Consider the following 8192-nt stretch of genomic DNA (forward strand, 5'->3'; position numbering starts at 1 on the left):
TAAAACCTGTTATATATCTAATCTACAATATAAATATGAATCCAGTGTTCCTTTCACAAAAATAAGTTTATGACTAAGTAATTATTCACCTAAAGTCAACCAAATGGATTTGACTTTCTCCCCGCCTTTATTTTTAACCCCAAAGATACCCTGCTTTGGCTTTCATTTGAATTGCTTATCTTCCTCTTTTGTCAGCAAGTCCTGGAAGTACTCTAGAAACATCCCTTTTAGCCTGGGAAATTGCCAAGGTTGAAAGGAAATCTTTTACTCTATGACCTCTTCACTACAAGGAGGACAAAAAAGACTGAAAAATCTACAAAGGCCCCCCACACACACACACCCAAGGTTTTCCAGTTAAATGCCAAACAGCCTTTCAGGACAGAGAAGTTATGAATCACTAAGAATTACACTGTGGGAATCTTAAAAGAGGAGTCTCTAAAACAGACTGGGCCTCTATAACCAGGGAAAAGGCAGAGTGCTTTTATTAACAAACAAAAAGCATGTAACCATCTTCAAAGGCGTAAAAATATGCAAATAATGACTATAAAGTTATTCTTATAAAATTCCTCTAGCAAACAAATTCAAGCACACCCCAAGGGACTGACATGTTTAAAAGATTTTCTAATTACTACATATTTTAAATCTTCTCTTTAAAAAATAATCCTAAAATGTACAAAGGGCTCTTAAAATTAAATGTGCTAGTCAAGTGCAATGGCACAGGCTTGTTCAGACAGCAACTCAGGAGGCTGGGGCAAGAGGATCATTAAGTTAAAGACCAACATTGACAACTTGGTGAAACCCTGTATTAAAATTTAAAAAAAAAAAAAAAAAGTTAGTGGGGCGCTAGGCATGTAGCTCAGTGGTACAGTGCCTGTGAGTTCCCCAATTCCATAAACAAATAAATACTAAATGTGCTTTGTAACAGGTAACATTACTTTTTTCACAGTTCAATATGGTCAAGAAAAATGATAGGGTCACCAAAAAACACTTCTAACATATTAAGAAAAACAAATATCATGTAATTTGGACATATATGCTCTTAAAGAAAACTACAGTCAAGTGAGTTGTTATTGTCACAATATGGGATTGGGATACCCCACAGATGGTGGCGCCAAGAGAGCAATATTCTAGCCTGCAACTGCAGTTGCATCCTTTCACACGCAACATCGTTAAAAGCCATGGCAGACATGAAAAGGCACTTACGGAATTTTATATTCCACATCACTAATTCTCTACAAAGAGGAAGACATTACCAGAAATATCTAGAGGATGTTTTCAAAGTAAGCATGACCCCAGTCCTCTTAAAATATAAATACTTCTGAGAGAAGAATCCAAAATACCTTGGGGTTCTACTTCCAACTTCACCATTGGAATTATAGTAAGATAGCAAGCAAATTTTTAAAATGACTCTGATTTCTTTCAACATCCTCAGTAATTCCTACCAGACACCTCTTACATATTCTGAGGAGAAAACAGGCTTAGAACACTGTTAAACAATAAACGGTCAAGAAACATGCTACTTTCAATCAGATTAAATATTCGAGGTAAACTGATCTACTTAAGCATCAGCATCTTTTTTTCAGGGATGTTCCTGAAATAGGCATTTCCTACTGTTTAAAACTAAATAAGGTTGGGCCAGGGTTTTAGCTCAGTGGTAGAGCACTTGCCCAGCATTGTGAGAGGCACTGGGTTTAATCCTCAGCAGCACATAAAAATAAATATTATATTGGGCTGGGGATGTGGCTCAAGCGGTAGCGCGCTCGCCTGGCATGCGAGCGGCCCGGGTTCGATCCTCAGCACCACATACAAACAAAGATGTTGTGTCCGCCAAAAAAATAAAAAATAAAAAAAATAAATATTATAAAGGTATTGTGTCCATATACAACTTAAAATAGATAAATAAGGTCTCGGCTAAATTTCCAAAGATATGTCAGTTAGACAAAGGGATGCCCATCTATAATCCCAATCACTCAGGAGGCTGAGGCAGGAGAATTGCAAGTTTAAAGCCAACCTCAGCAACTTAGCAAAGCTTTGTCTCGAAATAAAAAATAAAAAGGGCTGGGATGTAGCTCAGTGGTTAAGCACCCCTGGGTTCAATCCCTGGTACCAAACAAAACAAAAAGATATGATATCATAAATCAACTTTTGAGAAAGATACTTTTCAAATAATCACTATTTTTCTAACTTTAACAAAATAATGAAGACATTTTTGGTAACTACTGAAAAATACTAGTAAGCAGCAATCAGAGACAGAGAAATAATGTTCCCACTGTACTCAGCAGTAGCCAAAAATTTACTGAGGTATTTTTACTTAGCCTGAAGTTTAAGAAAACTATGAAACACTTTAAAAATCACGTACACCTAGAAGGTATTATGTGCCATCCTTTTTTTGGTTATTGTTCATAATTCTTCAATCAGACTGATTTAGGAGGTTTAAAATAAGTAACTTTTACAACTCCTTTTACAACAAGAGAAAAACCAATGTTTCTAGAAATGAAGTTTCTCAGAAGATACCAATCCTTTACTCATTTTAAGTAAATTTATAATACTACAATTTAAAATAGAACCAAAATCTTATGATTGCTTAATCCTGTATATACATTCTTATATTAATATAAAATTTCATTAGTCTAGAGATACAAGTGGGTTCTCCCTCTTCCCCCAAAGTACTTAAAACTATTACAGGACACAGTACAATCTTTCCATGATTTTGGCATCCTTTCTACTCTAACAAAATTAAATTAAAATACGTATATACACACTAGACAAGAAAAAATAATTCAACATTTAGCTGATATTCTCAGAATTAGTTCTTAAATTCTAACTGTATAGCAAAAGTTAGCAAAGTACAACCTACCCTTTCTTTTTATTTTTTTATGTTGTGACAATTTTATTTTTAAAAAATCTCTAAGAAATAATATTGCATTAGGAAAAAAGGAATATTTACAATAAAACAAAAATCCATAACAGAAAGCAATTATAAAAAGATGAAGATATGGGCACACTTGAAGAAGCAGGAATGATTTATCCATTTCAAATGACTATACTTTTCCAAAAATTAAGATAATTTAATACTATTATTTATCTTTCAAATATGTTTACCCATTATTTTTCTTAGTCTAGAATCCACTTATGTTCAGGTATTTTGGTGAGTTTCACTGGTCTTGAATGGGTCTTAAGTGAATTGGGAATAACTTATTCATTTTCTTTTTCTTATTGTTTTTTTTTTTGTTGTTGTTGTTGTTGTTGTTTTTTGTGTGTGTGTGGGAATTGAATCCAAGGGTATTCTACTACTAAGCTATATCCCCAGCACTTTTTAGTTTCTATTTTGAGACAGAATCTGGCTAAGTTTCCTCAGCTGGCTTCAAACTCTGGATCCTCCTGCCTCAACCTCCCAAATAGCTTGGATTACAGGCAGCAGTCTTGTGCCCTGCTACCCTTTCTCTATTTAATATCACCTGTACTTGCTCCTCAAAATATCCAAATAGTCACAGAAATGAGATTATTTTTGCTGCTTATGATTTCGGTTGGTAGTAAATTCTTAAAGTAAGAATAGTAAAAGAAGAAAAAAAAGGATCATGAAGATCTACGAAGACAATCCTCACTAGCCAACTTGAAATAGGTGTAGTTTATGGATGCACACTAGGAAATGATGACAGAGAACCACCATACTAGGGCACAATTAATTCTATACCCACCACATTTTTTCAAAATATGCATAAGTCATACTTAACAAGAAATTTAACAATTATGAGATTCCATTCCATGTGTCCTCTAAAAAACTTGACACAAATTTTGCAAAATTTGTATAAGCTACATTCACATATACTTTTTTTAATATTTATTTTTTTAGTTGCAGTTGGGACACAATACCTTTATTTTGTTTATTTATTTTTATGTGGTGCTGAGGATCGAACCCAGGACCTTGCACTTGCCAGGCAAGTGCTCTACTGCTGAGCCACAACCCCAGCCCCACATTCACATATACTTTTATACTGAGAGGAGAAAAATGAAATCTGAACTTGTGCATGTGTGTGCATGTGTATGCATGTGTGCATGTGTGTAGTAATTTTTAAAATCTTCGTAGGAAAAAGATAATTCAGGAAGGTTTTGCTGCTGCTGTGTTCCCCCTGTGGTGTTAGGGATGGAAGGTGGTTCTCATGCATGCTAGGAAAACACTCTACCAGGAAAAGATTCTGATCCAGACACAGCAACTTATGTAGCACTGGCACAGCTCCTTAATAATTTTGAAAGTAATTTCCCAAACATTATCTTTAACCCTCAAACTTTCACCTTCAGATCTCAAGAATTACGTCCTCAGAGGTACAGGTTCTAGTGCCAATGCAAAAAATCTTTGTCTTCCCATTTTTTAAAAAACATTTACTTTTTAGTTGTAGGTAGATACAATACCTTTATTTTATTTTTATATGGTACTGAGGATCCACCCCAATGCCTCACCCATGCTAGGCGAGCACCCTACCTCTGAGCCACAACCCCAGCCCTGTCTTCCCATTCTTAATCTACTATTATTTTCATGACACCAACTTCTCCTAAGATAAATATTTGTGAAGAATCGATGCAAATATATGGACACATTCTTAAAAATAAAGACGCTTAAGCTAGGCATGGTGGTGCATGCCTGTAACTACAATGGCTTAGGAGGCTGAGGCAATAAGACCACAGTTCCAGGCCAAACTTCCCCAAACTTAAAGGAGGCACTTTTTTTTTTTTTTTAACTGTCTTGGAATTTATACATACACACATACATAAATAGAGCTAGGGGTGAAGTTCAGCAGTAGAGTGCCCTTGGGTTCAATCCCCAGCACTGTTAAACAAATCTGAGTGAGGATCTAAAACACCTAGGTTCTATTTGTAATTTCTCCAATGTTAAAACAGCAAGCTTTTAAATAGACTAACTAAGAGGGATGGGAAAGTGTTGGTCAAAGGATACAAAGTTTCAAAAAGCAGTAGTTTCAAAATATATTGCACAGCAGGGTAGTTATACTCAATGTATATTTCAAAATAACTAGGAATACATTTCAAATATCTAAGAATTTTAAGTGAGGGGTGACAGCCCACATTATATGCATTGTATACATATATTCAAACACTGTACTGTTCTCCATAAATGTGTACAGTTAGAATGCCAATTAAAAATAATATTAACTTACAACAGGGAAATAGTAATAATGATGCAATTTTTATATCCTCAAAGATTACAGTAAAAACAAAGGGAATACTAACATTATAGTAACTACACAACAAAGACCACTTTAAATAAAAGGCTTCTTTTACAAAACTTTGGTTTTATCTGTTTGTTTATTTGTGGTACTGGGAACTGAACCCAGGGCCACTGGTTGACATCCTCAGCTCTTTTTATTTCTTTATTTTGAGACAAGATCTGCTTAAGTTGCCTAGGCAGCCTCCAAACCTCCTGTCTCAGCCTCCTGAATAGCTAGGATTACAGGCATGCACTACCACGTCCTGCTCAAAACACTGATTTTACAAAGCCGGTGAACTGATTACACACACTATTAACCAAAAAATCAATTATAATTTCAGTATTTTCAAGAAATGAACAAGACACTATGCATGAAAATGCTATTGATACAACAGCCAATTTTACTAGAATCTTAACTCAAGTCCTTTGAAAACAATGCAACCTGTAATTCCTTTAAAAAGTTGATTCCTTTAAAACCAGACGAATAAATAAAAACTATATCTCTAATTTCAGAGGCTTGATGCTGGGAAACCTGCTACATTTTCATTTTTTCTTCACATTTCTACAAAGAACAACAAAGGCAAGAAATGAGATAGATCTTTTTAGGAAAGAAATTCCAGGACTTCTTTTTCTTCAATTATATCTATATCTCTAAATATATTAATTCTTATGATACTGATGATCATCTTTGGGACTTTTTACTCGTCTAATTAGGAAAGAATCAAGTTCTCAGATATACTGTAAATAATATGAAGAGCAAAATTAACCTCCAAAGTTTCTAACAGGAATGTAATCTCCTTTTTCTAAAGGGAATGAAAATTAATACAAAGAAATAACTATGTTTAGAAATCTGTTGATTCTGGGAAATTTGGGTCTCAACCCCCCAATCTGCAGGTGCACAACTGTCAAGAAGTTTTTTCCCCCACAGGCATTCTAATAGAATGCCAGAAGCCTCAACCCAGAACTTGTCTTTTAGTGATTAAACTCTTTAAATAATGTTCACACAGATAAAATAGATATGAGAGGCCAATGTGCAAAGGAACTTTAAATATATGAGCAAGATGTTTTTCTGCCGCAGTCCGGCTGGCTGGGCAAAATAAGCGGAGGGTGACGAATAACTTGTGTACAGCAGGAGTGGAAGCCGTTTATTGCAGGACAGGAGCAGTATTTATACATTCCACACAGCTTATCTAATTAGCATAAACTAGATACATCAGTCAACCAATAAGGAATCTCCACACCTAATGGCTCGCTTTTGTTACTTTTCAAACCACTCCCTCTGGCATTTTGCCAGGCACCATCCAGACTTGTTTACGAACTTTAACATTCCCCTGACAAAATGCCAGGTGTTATTTTGACTTATTTACAGACTCTAACATTTTTCAAGATGGATAAAACCTATGAATCTTAAATTACTATATTCTTTCTTCTGTAAAATATCTGGCCACCCCAGTCCTTTACACCAAGGTCCCTTTGAACCTGCTCAATCAGCTATAAGTTGCTGCCTCAGGCTAACCAGCCTGCTACAAGAGGAACAGTTTCCCTCAAAAAGCCCCCTATAGTAACTGTGTTGTAAACTCTGGAGCCAGCTGAAAATAAGAAACAAACTTGCATATTCCACGTTCTGATTCTACCAATCCACCACCAAAAAGATATGAGGAAAAAAACCTGCATCTGTACAGTTTTTTCTTGTCACTATTCCCTAAACAATACAGTAGAATATTTACAGCATTTACATTATATGAGGTATTATAAGTAATCTAATGATGATTTAAAGTATACAAGAGGATGTGTCTAAGTTATATGTAAATACTATCCCATTTTTACATAAGGGACTTAAGCATCTGAGGATTTGGGTATCCCAGATGAGTCCTGGAACTAGTCCCTCTGCAGATACCAAGGGAAAACTGTATTTACTTGAGGAAAGACACTCAAATAAATATAGACTCCATACTTATGCATGAGTAAGGTAGGAGGGGATATAGAAGTAAAACAATTATATAAGATCCATACACATATCAAGGTTATATTTTGTAGAAGAAGAATAGCATGTGCAAAGGCCCTATGGCAGGAATGAGCTTGGGGAGTGCATTAGAGCAAGTAAGACATGAAAGCAGGGGGAAATTACTCAGCCTCAGATCCCAGGGACCTAAACTAATTGGGGGAACAAAATGGATAACTTAAATGCTAAATACGTTCACTTCCATTGTAGATCTGTTGCAAGATTTGGAAAGAAAGGAGATCACAGAAGACAGAGGTAGCAGGGTAGGGCTCAAAGAAGCACAAGTTTAGATGGCAGAGAACATGAAAAGCAGAGCAAAGCCACAGTGAGTACCTACAGGATGCAGAGGGGTCCAAAAACCTGTAGCTCATAGGAATAAACTCAGCCAAGTAGAGGAGCTCCTTTGTATTCCAGGACTCACATACCTTAAAGTGCTAATGGTGAGTCTACCATCTGAAACCACAGAAATCTTCAGAAACCCCAAGTAAATTAGCAATATTTACAGTAAAAGAGGAACAACAGAAATATATCTGAAGCTGGGCACAGTAGCACATGATTATAATTCCAGTGACTTGGAGAAGTCTGTCTCTCTGTCTCCCCCCGCCCCCTCAGTGCTAGAGGTAAAATTCAGGACCTTGTGCATGCTACCCAAGCACTCTATCACTGAGCTACATCCCCAGTCCCTGTATCTCTATTGACTGGGGTAAAGGTTACAAAAGTATATATCTGTCAAATTTACTAGATTTAATTAAGACCTGTATGTGTGAGTGTGTGTGTGTAAATTTTATACACAAGATGGAGAACTAACCATAGAAAACCAAATATTTCTGATTGATATACACCTGTAATCCCAGTGGCTCGGAAAGCTGAGGCAGAAGGTTCAACGGTTCAAAGCCAGCCTCAGCAAGACCGTATCTCTAAATAAAATAAAATAAATAAATAAATAAATAAATATATATATATATATAT

The sequence above is a fragment of the Marmota marmota genome, unplaced genomic scaffold, assembly GCF_001458135.2.
Source record: "Marmota marmota marmota unplaced genomic scaffold, marMar, whole genome shotgun sequence".
In the NCBI taxonomy this organism is placed as follows: domain Eukaryota; kingdom Metazoa; phylum Chordata; class Mammalia; order Rodentia; family Sciuridae; genus Marmota; species Marmota marmota.